This window comes from Narcine bancroftii, chromosome 1 (assembly GCF_036971445.1).
Source record: "Narcine bancroftii isolate sNarBan1 chromosome 1, sNarBan1.hap1, whole genome shotgun sequence".
Taxonomy (NCBI): domain Eukaryota; kingdom Metazoa; phylum Chordata; class Chondrichthyes; order Torpediniformes; family Narcinidae; genus Narcine; species Narcine bancroftii.
In genome coordinates this window covers 159396211-159409038 of record NC_091469.1, presented here as the reverse complement: position 1 = coordinate 159409038, position 12828 = coordinate 159396211, and the positions used below count along the sequence as shown (strand labels likewise).

The window sequence follows — 12828 nt, the reverse complement described above, 5'->3', positions numbered from 1 at the left end:
GGATACTCTAGCCCACAGATACCTTACCCATGAAAACACTCCCCTGTCACTGACCCCCCCCCAATGAATCCCCTCCCACGGCCCATGGAGTCACATGACAAATTCAGCGTGATATTTTTAACCTTGCTCACCAAGCAGTAATCACAACTTTCGGCAACATGAATGGACCAGAATTTAATGAGGTTTATCTCAACAGCAGTGAAGAATTAGGCCATTTGGTCTATTCTATCTATGCTAACTTAGAACCCAGTCTTGACCCAGTTCCCCACCAGTCCCTGAGATCCAACTCTGGTTTGAACCAGCTGATGGTTTGAGTGGGCAAGGAGTGGACGACTGGGATTCACTGCAGCATGAGTGGGTGGGAACTGCAGGTCATGTGGCATCTGCAGGAAGTAAAGGGTGGCCAACATTTCAGGTGTCGATGCTTTGTCAAAGCACGAGCAAAAAGCAGGAAGGTGCCGGAATAAAGTGGTGGAGAGGGGGAAGGAGGAGAGGAGGGGGGAAAGTGTAGGGGGGAACACAGGCCGACAGGTAAAAGGTGGATATGGGTGGGAGAGTAGCTCTCCGAATGGAGAGGAAAGGGAGAAAGGAGACAGAGGGAAAGAAAGTCTCAGATAAGGGGGATTATGGAAATTGGAGGTCGTCTCTGGTTGGAGGGGGCCCAGATGGAATATTAGGTATTATTCCTCCAATTTGTAGGTGGCCTCGGTTTGGCTGAGCGTCAGGCCATGGACAGGCATGTCAGTGTTTGAATGGTGCAGGGAATTAAAATGGTTGGCCACTGGGAGGTCTTTGCTGTAGACGGAGTGAAGGTGCTCAGCGAAGCCATGTCCCAGTCTGTGCCCAGTCTCTCCGATGTAGAGAAGACCACAATGGGAGCACCGGATGCAGTAGATAACCCCTGTAGATTCATAAGTGAAGTGTTGTTTCCCCTGGAAGACTGTTTGGGGCCCCAAATGGTGCTGAGGGAGGAGGTGTGGGTGCAGGTAGAGCATCTCCTGCAGTCACAGGGGTAGGTGCCAAGGAGGAGATCAGGAGGGAAGGGAGGAGTGATCTAGGGAATCATGGAGGGGGTGTGTGGTGAATCTCTGCTAAGTTGCCTGTCTCCCCTTTGGCGAGCCTTGCTGTACTAACATTGGGTGTGCATTATCTCTACCGTTAAGGACACTCCCCTTGTGTATAAATGTATATGCACCTATTGTCTTTCATTATTGTACCATGAGTTTCTGCTCATAAAAGGCATGATTATTGTTTGACCACATCGTCTTTGTCTACTTCATCATCTGGCACTTCAATTTTATTACGAGAAACTTATGGTACAATAATGAAAGACAATAGGTGCATGTACAGTTATACCCAAGGGGAGTGTCCTTAACAGTAGAGATAATGTACAGCCAATATTAGTACAGCAAGGCTTATCAGAGGGGAGACAGGCAGCTTGGCAGAGATTTTCCACAGTCTCCCCCTGGTAGAAGAAGAATTTAAATCAAAAGGACAACTACAAGGTAAAACTTAAGCAAGCGATACATGGATACATGATTGTTCAAGGAAATCAGGATCTGTGATGGACTGGCCAGCCTGTTTATCTGAGCCTGGAACCGAGCTGCTGAAGAGCCACGCTCGGGCACATAAAACAGACCCCCTAGTCCAACCAGTTCAGCTACTGCATACTAACCCCAATTATGCTCATGTTAAATTCCCAGACGGGAGCATGGACACTCTACCCCAAAGAGATCTGGCCTCACTTGGTTCACCCCTTCCTCGCACCCCTACTCAGAGTGAGCCTGAGAGGTTGGACTTACCCCACCAGCCTGTGACCCCTAGTCAGTTTTCAGATGGCCATGCTGAGGCTCCACTACTTCAAGCTGGTGATTCTGGAGCAGGTCCAGATGTCCGACCTTCCCACACTACAGATCCAGGACCTGTACCAGTTCCCAAGATTACAAAGTTTAGAAGGCCTGCACCTGTCCCACTGAGAATATCAACCAGAATTCGGAAACAACCCAATAGGCTCCAATTTTCATAAAACAACTCATTATATTTCGATTACTTTGCTAGATACTGGCATGTTTTAGCTGTCAGAGAATTCTCAATGCCAAATATGGTATCCTTGTATTGCTTGTTTAAGTTTTCCCTAGTAGCTTTCCTTTTGATTTCAACCCTTCTTCTGCCGGGGGGAGATTGTGGTGAATGTCTGCCAAGCTGCCTGTCTCCCCTCTGGCGAGCCTTGCTGTACTAACATTGGCTGTGCATTATCTCTTCTGTTAAGGACACTCCCCTTGGATATAACTGTAGATGCACCTATTGTCTTTCATTATTGTACCATAAGCTTCAGCTAATAAAAGCCATGAATATTGTTTAATCGCATCGTCTTTATCTACTCATCAACTGGCACTTCAGGGTGGTCCCTGGGAAAAGTGGTGTGCTTTGAATGGGGCATTGGGAAACCAGGCAACTGGGGAGGGGCAGCAGAGATTGAGGAAGGATGGGGTTAATAGTAAGTAAAGAACACAGTTAGGTTTTGCATAATTCTAGTAAGGCAGGCAAGGCAATTCAAGAGGACTAATTAGCATGTTGACGAACTATAGGAATTTACTCTGAACCAATCATCGAGCAAGTCTGAGAAGAGGCTGTCGATCTTATGTGGCAATGGAATTTGTACTTGTAGTAACTGCATTGAGTAAGAATGTACTGTGAAAACTTTTGATTGGGTCAAGTGTAACCCTACCCATGTGTAGACTGAACAAAGGCAAGCTGTGAAACACGGGGTCAATCTCTGCCAGCCTTTATAGAGAGAGCATCTTTGTGAGGCCTTGTGCAGATCGCTCACAATTCTGCAGAATAAAATAGTCTGACCAGGACGAACGTTTGGGTAATATCATTTCGTGAGGTCCACCGAATGAACCAGGATCCACAAGTTCACCCAACTTCATTTAAATTTGGACATGCAGCACGGTAACAGGCCCTTCCAGCCCATGAGCCCGTGCCGCCCAAATACCCCAATTAACCTGGAATCTCTGTATATTTTGAAGAATGGGAGGAAACTAGAGCACCTGCGGAAAACCCATGCAGGTCACGGGGAGAATGTGCAAACTCCTGAAAGCGCTGAATTTGAACTCTGGTCTCTATGGCGCTGTTACAACATTGTCCTAACCACTACACCAACAGTGCCATCCATTCTCTGTTGGACAACTCGCTACCATTTCACCCCACCTGTGGCCAGCACTGATGGAAAAATGGAGATGGGTTAGCGAGCTGATTGGTTCCACCTCCTTCAGAGAGAGATGTGTTTGGTCAGCAAGAGAGGAGCTCACCTTTCTTCCGGAAGATGAGAAGGATGACGCAAAGTGTGATCAGGAGAACCAGGATGACTAGCACATAAATGAAGGTGGGGTTCAACGAGACTGGGAAAGAGAGTGAGAACAATGTTGGTGCATTGCACGTTGAGTCCTCGTCCCTCAAAGGATTGAGGACAAACGAGACTGCTGCACCCCCCAACACCCACTAGGTTCCATCTGTCCATCTCCTCCTCCTCACCCACTTCCCTATCTCTTACCTGACCCCCTTCTCCCTCAGCCGGTTACCCCATCACTTACCTGAACCATCCCCATCTACCCCACCTGGTTCCTCCATTACGTACCTGACCATCCCCTTCTCCCCCACCTGGTTCCACCATCACTTACCTGACGCCCTTCTCCCCCACCTTGTTCCCCATCACCTACATGTCCCACCCCTTGATCCCCTACCCAGTACCCCCTTAACTCACCTGTCCCAACACCCTCCCTCCCAACCAGTTCCCCCATCACTTACCTGTCCCACCCTTTTCTCCCCGACCTGGTTCCCCCTTCACATACCTGACCTCCACTCCCGAACCTGGTTTTACCATCATTTACCTGACACCCTTCTCCCCAACCTTGTTCACCATTAACTACCTGTCCCACCCCTCTTTCCCCTAACCAGTTCCCATTTCACTTACCTGTCCCACCCCTCTCTCCCCTAACCAGTTCCCATTTCACTTACCTGTTCCACCCCTCTCTACCTTACCCAGTTCCCATTTCACTTACCTGTCCCACACCTCTCTCCTCTACGCAGTTCCACTTTCACTTACCTCTCCCACCCTCCTCTCCCCCACCTGCTTCCCCTTTCACTTGCCTGACCCCCTCTTCCCCACCTGGTTCCACCATCATTTACCTGGCAGCCTTCTCCCCCACTTTGTTCCCCCATCAACTGCATGTCCCACCCCTCTTTTCCCCAAACCAATTCCCATTTCACTTATCTGTCCCACCCCTCTCTACCCTAACCAGTTCCCATTTCACTTACCTGTCCCACCCCTCTCTACCTTACCCAGTTCCCATTTCACTTACCTGTCCCAAACCTCTCTCCTCTACCCAGTTCCCATTTCACTTACCTGTCCTACCCTTCTCTCCCCTACCTGGTTCCCCCTTCACTTACCTGACACCCTTCTCCCCCACCTTGTTCCCCATCAACTACCTGTCCCACCCCTCTTTTCCCCAAACCAGTTCTCATTTCACTTACCTGTCCCACCTCTCTCTCCCCTAACCAGTTCCCATTTCACTTACCTGTCCCAAACCTCTCTCCTCTACCCAATTCCCATTTCACTTACCTGTCCTACCCTTCTCTCCCCTACCTGGTTCCCCCTTCACTTACCTGACACCCTTCTCCCCCACCTTGTTCCCCATCAACTACCTGTCCCACCCCTCTTTCCCCTAACCAGTTCCCATTTCATTACCTGTCCCACCCCTCTCTACCTTTCCCAGTTCCCATTTCACTTACCTAACCCCCTCTCACCCAGCTGGTTCCACCATCATTTAACTGACACCCTTCTCCCCCACCTTGTTCCCCCATTAACTACCTGTCCCACCCCTCTTTCCCCTAACCAGTTCCCCTTTCACTTACCTGCCCCACCCTCCTCTCCCCCACCTGGTTACCCCATCACTTACCAGTCTCACCCTCCTCTTCCCCACCTGGTTCATCCATCACTGACCTGACCCCCTCTCCCCACCTGGTTTCTTCATCACCTACCTGTCTCACCCCACTCTACCCCACCTGATTCCCCATAATCTACCTGTCTCCCCCCCCCCCCACCGGGTTCCCCCATCACTTAACTCTTCCCTGATCCACCACCTGGTTGCACCTGCCCAGAATCCACCCTCACTTGATTCATGAGGATGTTGCCGGGACTTGAGGAACTGAGGTACAGGGAAAGGTTAAACAGGTTAAGACTTTGTTCCTTGGAGCGTAGAAGAATGAGGGGAGATTTGATCGAGGTATTTAAAATTTTGAGGAGTAAACACAGAGTAGGTTTTTTCCACTGAGGTTGGAGTGAAACAAGAACTGGAGGACATGGGTTAGTGGAGAAGTTCAGGGAGAATGTCAGGAGGAACCTTTTCACACAGAGAGTAGTGGGAGTGTGGAACGAGCTGCCAACTTGAGTTTGACAGACAAGAAACAAGCAAGGGGGACAGGTACATGGATGGGAGGGGTCTGGAGGAATATGGTCAGTGGGACTAGGCAGAATAATAGTTTGGAACAGACTAGAAGGGTTGAATGGACTGTTTAGAACCATGGAACATTACAGCACAGAAACAGGACTCTTCGGCCCTTCTATTCTGAGCTGAACCATTTTTTTGCCTAGTCCCACTAACCTGTACCCAGGTCATATCCCTCCATACCCCTCCCAACCATGTACCTGTCCAAATACTTCTCAGATGTTAAAATTGAGCCCACATTCACCACCTCAGCAGGCAGCCCGTTCCACACTCCCACCACACTCTGTGTGAAGAAGTTTCCCTCAACATTTTTAGAGTTGGAGTCAGGAGGCTGGAATTGAGTTAATTGATTAAGGCCAGGAAGCCATGGAGATAATAGATGGTGACAAAGAAAGAGAGGGAGAGCTGTTAAAGCAGGACAGAATGGAAATTCAGAAAGCAGAGGTTTGTACATGATAGGAATGTTCTCAGATGTATCAATTTTAAATTGTCAATAAGTTAGATGTGTTTAGGAAGTGGATTTCCATGTGGGATTATGATGTTCTTGCTATTAGTGAGACTTGGTTGCAGGAGGGACAGGACTGGCAGCTCAATGTTCCGGAGTTCTGTTGCTTCAGACGTGATGGGGGCAGGGGCGATGAAAGGGAGAGGAGTGGTGTTGCAAGTCAGGGAAAATATCACAGCTGTGCTGAGACAGGAGAGTCCAGAGGGCTCGTCGACAGAGGCCATTTGGATGGAGCTAAAGAATGGTAAATGTGTGAACACACTAACAGGCTTGAATTATAGACCACCTGATAGTTTGAGAGAATTAGAGGCACAAATTTGTCGGGAGCTGGCAGACCATCGTAAGAAGCAAAGTTGTGGTAGTAGGAGATCTTAACTTTCCACATATTGAATGGGTCTCCCATACTGTGAAAGGACTGGGTGGCTTGGAGATTGTCAAATGTCTACAGGAAAGTTTTCTAAATCAATATGCTGAGGTACCAATGAGAGAGGATGCAATACTTGATCTCCTATTAGGGAACCAGGCAGGTCAGGTGGCAGAAGTCTGTGTTGGTGAGCACTTTGGTTCCAGTGGCCATAATGTCATTAAGTTCAAGTTACTTATGGATAAGGATCAGTCTGATCCTCGAGTTGAGGTTCTACATTGGAGAAAGGCCAATTTTGTCGAAATGAGAAAGGATCTTGAAGGAGATGATTGGAATAAACTGTTTTCTGGCAAGGATGCGTCCAACAAGTGGAAGGCATTCAAGGGCGAGATTTTGAGGTACGTTCCTACCAGGATTAAAGGGAAAATTAACAGGCATAGGGAACAATGGTTTTCAAGGGATATTGGTAATAGGATTAAGAAGAAGAGAGAGGTGTATAACTGGTTATAGGTAACAAGGAGCAAATGAGGTACTCACAGAATATCGAAAATGTAAGGGAATACTAAATAATGAAATCAGGAAGGGAAAAATGGTCCCCGGGAGGATCAGAGTGGTCAACGATGCATGGAGACTAACAAAACACTATTTTTGCATCAGTATTTACTCAGGAAACTGGCATTTTGCTTACGAATGGAAGGGAAACAAATAGAAACGTCATGAAATGTATGGAGATTAAGGAGGGAGATGAGATTGCTGCCTGACAGCGAATAAAGGTGGACAAATCCCCTGGGCCGGATCTAATATTCACTTGGACCTTGAGGGAAACAAGTGTTGAAATTGCAGGGGCCCTGTCAGATTCAAAATGTCCTTGGCCACAAGAGAGGTGCTGGGGGATTGGAAAGTGACTCCTGTTGTCTCCCTGTTTAACGAAGGCTCCTAGAGTAAACCAGGTAACTATGGCCCAGTGATCCGGACGTCAGTAGTAGGTAAATTATTAGGAGTTCTGAGAGATAGAATGTGTAGATATTTGGACAGATATGGACTGATTAAGGACAGTCAGCATGGTTTTCTGCATGGTAGGTCACGTTTAATGAATCTTGTTCAGTTTTTAACATTTTTTATTTCTCACACAGTGAACCATATCAACCAAAATATGTACAAACGTTTCTCATTCAGTAAACACAGTGGCATTTTCCCCCTTTTTCCCCCTTCCCTCCCTCCCCCCTTCCCACACCCCTCCAAAACCAATAAATATTCAACATATACAATACAATAAAACCATAAAACAAACAAGAAAAATGTGCCATCTACTTTTACACACTAAATTAAATCGTTTTGTCTTCTTATCCTTTTAGGGGATGGAATTTTGAGGCAAACTCTCTCTGTTATGTTCGATGTACGGTTCCAAAATTTGTTCAAACTTTATTTTTTTAAATGATATGTTATTTTTTCCAATGGAATACATTTATTCATTTCCATGTACCATTGCTGTACTCTCATTATACATTTTTTTGCTACTGCTAAGGCTATCATAATGAATCTTTCTTGCGCTTTATCCAATTTGAAGACTAATTCTTTACTACTTATGTTACTTAAAAGAAAGATCTCTGGATTTTTTGATAGGTTGTTTTTTTGTGATTTTATTTAATATCTGATTTAGTTCTTCCTTCCCAAAATGTATTCACTTTCGTACATGCCCAAATTGCATGTTTTCTTGTTCCCATTTCATTTTTACAGCAAAAACATCTGTCTGATATTGTTGGATCCCATTCTTTTAATTTTTGAGGCGTGATGTATAACCTGTGTAACCAATCATGTATAATCTCGTGTTTATTATATTCTTCATAGTTCCAGAACATAACTTTTCCCATGTTTCATTTTTTATCTTTTGTTTAAATCCTTTTCCCACTTTTGTTGAGGTTTATAGCTTATTTCATCATTTTCTTTAACTTGCAGCTTAATGTACATGTTCGTTATAAATCCTTTTATTATCATTGTCTGTAATCACATATTCAAAGCTGCTTCCTTCTGTTAATCTCAGTCTGTTTCCCAATTTATCCTTTAAATAAGCTTTCAGTTGATGATATACAAACATTGTACCATGAGTTATTCCATATTTGTCCTTCAACTGTTCAAATGTTAATAAATTATTTCCCAAAAAACAATTTTCTATTTTCTTGATTCTTTTTCTTTCCCATTCTCTAAAGGAAAGGTTATCTATTGTAAAAGGGATTAGCGGATTTTGCGGCAATAACTATTTTGGTATTTGGTAATTTATTTTCTATGTATATCTTCTTCCATAAATATTAAGTAAATGATGCAATACTTGTGAGCTGTTACATTGCACCAGCTTTTCATCCCACTTATAAAGTATATATTCTGGTACCTTCTCTCCTATTTTATCTAGTTTTATCTTAGTCCAATCTGGTTTTTCTCTCGTCTGGTAAAAATCTGATAAATACCTTAATTGTGCTGCTCTATAATAATTTCTGAAGTTTGGTAACTGCAAACCACCTTGTTTGTACCACTCTGTTAATTTATCTAGTGCTACCCTCGGTTTCCCCCCTTTCCACAAGAATTTCCTTATTATTCCTGGTTAGGAAAAAAGGTGGAGGCATTAGGTATAAATTAGGTATAAATAAGGAGGTAGTGAAATGGATTCAGCAATGGATGGATGGGAGGTGTCAGAGAGTAGTGGTAGAAAATTGTTTGTCCAATTGGAGGCCGGTGACTAGTGGAGTTCCTCAGGGTTCGGTCCTGGGTCCACTATTATTTGTTATATATATTAACGATCTGGATGTAGGGGTAGAAAATTGGATAAGCAAGTTTGCGGATGACACAAAGATTGGTGGTGTTGTGGACAGTGAGGTAGATTACCGTAGATTAAAAGGTGATTTAGGAAGGCTGGAGGTGTGGGCTGAGAAATGGCTGATGGAATTTAATACAGATAAATGTGAGGTGCTGCATTTTGGAAAAGCAAATTTAAATAGGTCATATACATTGAATGGTAGACAATTGAGGAGTGCAGAGCAACAAAGGGATTTAGGAGTGATGGTAAATAGTACCCTCAAGGCTGATACTCAGGTAGATGGTGTGGTGAAGAAGGCATTTGGAATGTTGGCCTTCATAAATCGGAGTATTGAATTCAAGAGTAGGGAGGTTATGATGAAATTGTACAAGGCATTGGTGAGGCCAAATTTGGAGTACTGTGTACAGTTTTGGTCACCAAATTATAGGAAAGATATAAACAAAATAGAGAGAGTGCAGAGAAGGTTCACGAGAATGTTGACAGGATTTCAGGGTCTGAGTTACAGAGAAAGGTTGTGCAGACTGGGGCTTTTTTTCTCTGGAGCGTAGAAGATTGAGAGGGGACTTAATAGAGGTGTTTAAGATTTTAAAAGGGACAGACAGAGTAAATGTGGATAGGCTTTTTCAATTAAGAAAGGGGGAGATTCAAACTAGAGGACATGGTTTAAGATTGAAGGGGGAAAATTATAGGGGGAACATGAGGGGAAATTTCTTTACGCAGAGGGTGGTGGGGATGTGGAATGAGCTTCCGGCAGACGTGGTCGAGGCGGGATTATTGGTTACATTTAAGGAAAGACTGGATCGTTACATGGATAGGAGGGGACTAGAGGGGTATGGACCGGGTGCTGGTCAGTGGGACTAGGAGGGTGGGGATTTGCTATGGCATGGACTAGTAGGGCCGAACTGGCCTGTTCTGTGCTGTAAGTGGTTATATGGTTATATGGTTATATTCTCTTTAGTTCAACAAAGAATTTCTCTGTTAAGGGAATTGGTAACATTTGAAATAAATATTGTATCCTTGGGAGCACATTTATTTTAATGCAGTTCACCCTCCCTAACAACGTTAGCGGTAATTTTTTCCAATGTTCTAAGCCTTCCTGGAATTTCTTTATTAGTGGCTGATAATTTAGTTTGTACAAGTGGCTTTAGTTATTATCTAACCTGATCCCTAGGTATCAGATAGCTTGTGCTTGCCATTTAAATGGTGATTCTTTTTCAAGTTCTGTACAATTTGCATCACTCATTGGCATCGCTTCACTTTTATTTGTGTTAACCTTATACTCCAATATTCCTTCAATTTCTTATGTAGTTATTTTATTGATATCTCTGGTTCTGTTAGGTCAGTAGTTCCCAACTTTTTACTTTCCACTCACATATCACTAAGTATTCCCTATGCATAAGTGTTCTGTGATTAATAAGGGATTGTTTAAGGTGGTATGTGGGTGGAAAGAAAAAGTTTGAAAACCACTGTTTTAATCATCCCTCATTGACTCGTTATGTGCACGGTTTCAGATCTCCAAAGGAAATGGACCAATGACAATTTTCTCAAACAAAATATTTCAGTAATAATTGGGTCTAGAGCAGTGATTCTCAACCTTCCCTTCCTACTCACAGACCACCTTAAGCAATCACTTACTAATCACAGAATACTTATGGCAGGGAATATTTAAAGTTGTATGTGAGTGGAAAGTAAAAGGTTGAGAACCACTGTGTTAGGTATACTATGATGTCATCTGCAAATAAACTGATTTTATACTCCTTCTCCTTTATTTTTATCCCTTTTATTTTATTTTCTATTCTTATCAGATCTGCCAATAGTTCTATTGCTAAGGTGAACAATGAGGGCGATAATGGACATCCCTGCCTAGTTGATCTACTTAATTTGAACTGGTTCGATACATATCCATTTACCTTTGCCAATGGTCCATTATATAATGCTTTAATCCAATTAATATATTTTTCTGGCAGATTGAACTTCTGTAATACTTTAAATAAGTAGTTCCACTCTACCCTGTCAAAGACTTTTTCTGCATCTAAGGCAACAGCCACCATTGTTTTTTTACTTTAATCCTTGAGCTGCATGAATTTAATGAATAAGTTTACAGACATTATCTGCTGTTCGTCTTTTCTTGATAAATCCAGTTTGATCTTGTTTTACTATTTTTGGTACTCAGTCGGCCAATCTGTTTGCTAATAATTTCTCTATTATCTTATAATCTGAGCTAAGTAGAGGTATTGGTCTATATGATGCTGGTGTTAATGGATCCTTCCTTTGGTATTACTGTAATTATTGCTGTCTTATATGAGTCTGGCAAGTTTTGTGTTTCTTCAACCTGATTCATTACTTCCAGGAGAGGAGGAATTAATAAATCTTTAAATGTTTTATAGAATTCTATTGGGAATCCATCCTCTCCTGGTGTTTTATTGTTCGGCAGCTTTTTTAATATATCCTCTACTTCCTCTATTTCAAATGGTTTTATCAGTTTTTTTTTTGCTCCTCTTGCAATTTTGGCAGTTCAATTTTAGCTAAAAACTCTTCTATTTTATCATCTTTCCCCTCATTCTCAGTTTGGTATAATTATTCATAAAATTCCTTAAGTTTTCATTAATCTCTGTTGGGTTATATGTGATTTGTTTGTCCTTTTTCCTTGATGCCAATACAGGTCTTTTAGCTTCTTCTGTTTTAAGTTGCCAGGCTAATATTTTATGTTTTTTTCCCCCAATTCGTAATACTTTTGCTTTATTTCCATTATGTTCTTCTCCACCTTATACGCTTGTAATGTTTTGTATTTTATTTTTATGTCCGCCATTCTCTCTTTTTCTTTATATCGTCCCTTTTCACTAGTTCCTTTTCTGTAAATACTTTCTCCCTTTCCAACTGCTCTATTTCCTGATTGTATTCCTTTTTCATCTTAGTTACATAACTTATTATCTGCCCTTGAATGAAGGTTTTCATTGCATCCCATAGTATAAATTTATCTTTAACCAATTCTGTGTTTATTTCAAAATATGTTTTAATTTGGTGTTCAATAAACTCTCTAAAATCCTGTCTTTTAAGTAGCATGGAGTTTAACCTCCATCTATATGTTCTTGGTTGGATGTCCTCCAGTTCTATTACTAATGACAGGGGTGAATGATCAGAAAGTAATCTAGCTTTATACTCAGTTTTCCTAACTCTCTAACTCTCCCTTGAATATGGGCCAACAACAAAAACATATCAATCCTTGAGTATGTTTTATGCCTACTCGAATAATATGAGTATTCCTTCTCCCTTGGGTGCTGCCTCCTCCATATATCCATAAGTTTCATTTCCTGGATTGATTTAACCATCAATTTGGCTACTTTATTCTTTTTGCTTGTCTTTTGTCCAGTTTTATCCAACTTTGGGTCCAAATTAAGGTTAAAGTCCCCTCCTATCAATATATTCCCTTGTGTATCTACACTCTTCAAAAAAAATATCTTGCATAAACTTGTGATCCTCCTCATTAGGTGCGTATATATTGAGAAAATTCCAAAATTCTGAGTATATCTGACGCTTTATCATTACATACCTCCCTGTTGGATCTATTATTTCCTCCTCTATTTTGATTGGTACATTTTTGTTAACTAATATGGCTACACCTCTGGCTTTTGAATTATAT

At 42.6% G+C, this 12828-nt stretch overlaps 1 protein-coding gene across 2 annotated transcripts in view; it reads right to left on the bottom strand.

Moving 5' to 3' along the window:
• Positions 1–3320: 3320 nt before the first annotated feature.
• LOC138765566 (uncharacterized) overlaps positions 3321–12828 on the bottom strand; it is a 39798-nt gene continuing 30290 nt past the window's right edge. For both annotated transcript variants that reach the window (XM_069942591.1, XM_069942592.1), the window contains exon 6: positions 3321–3404. The gene's annotated coding sequence lies outside the window, so the exon portion shown is untranslated. The remainder of the gene's footprint in view (positions 3405–12828) is intronic.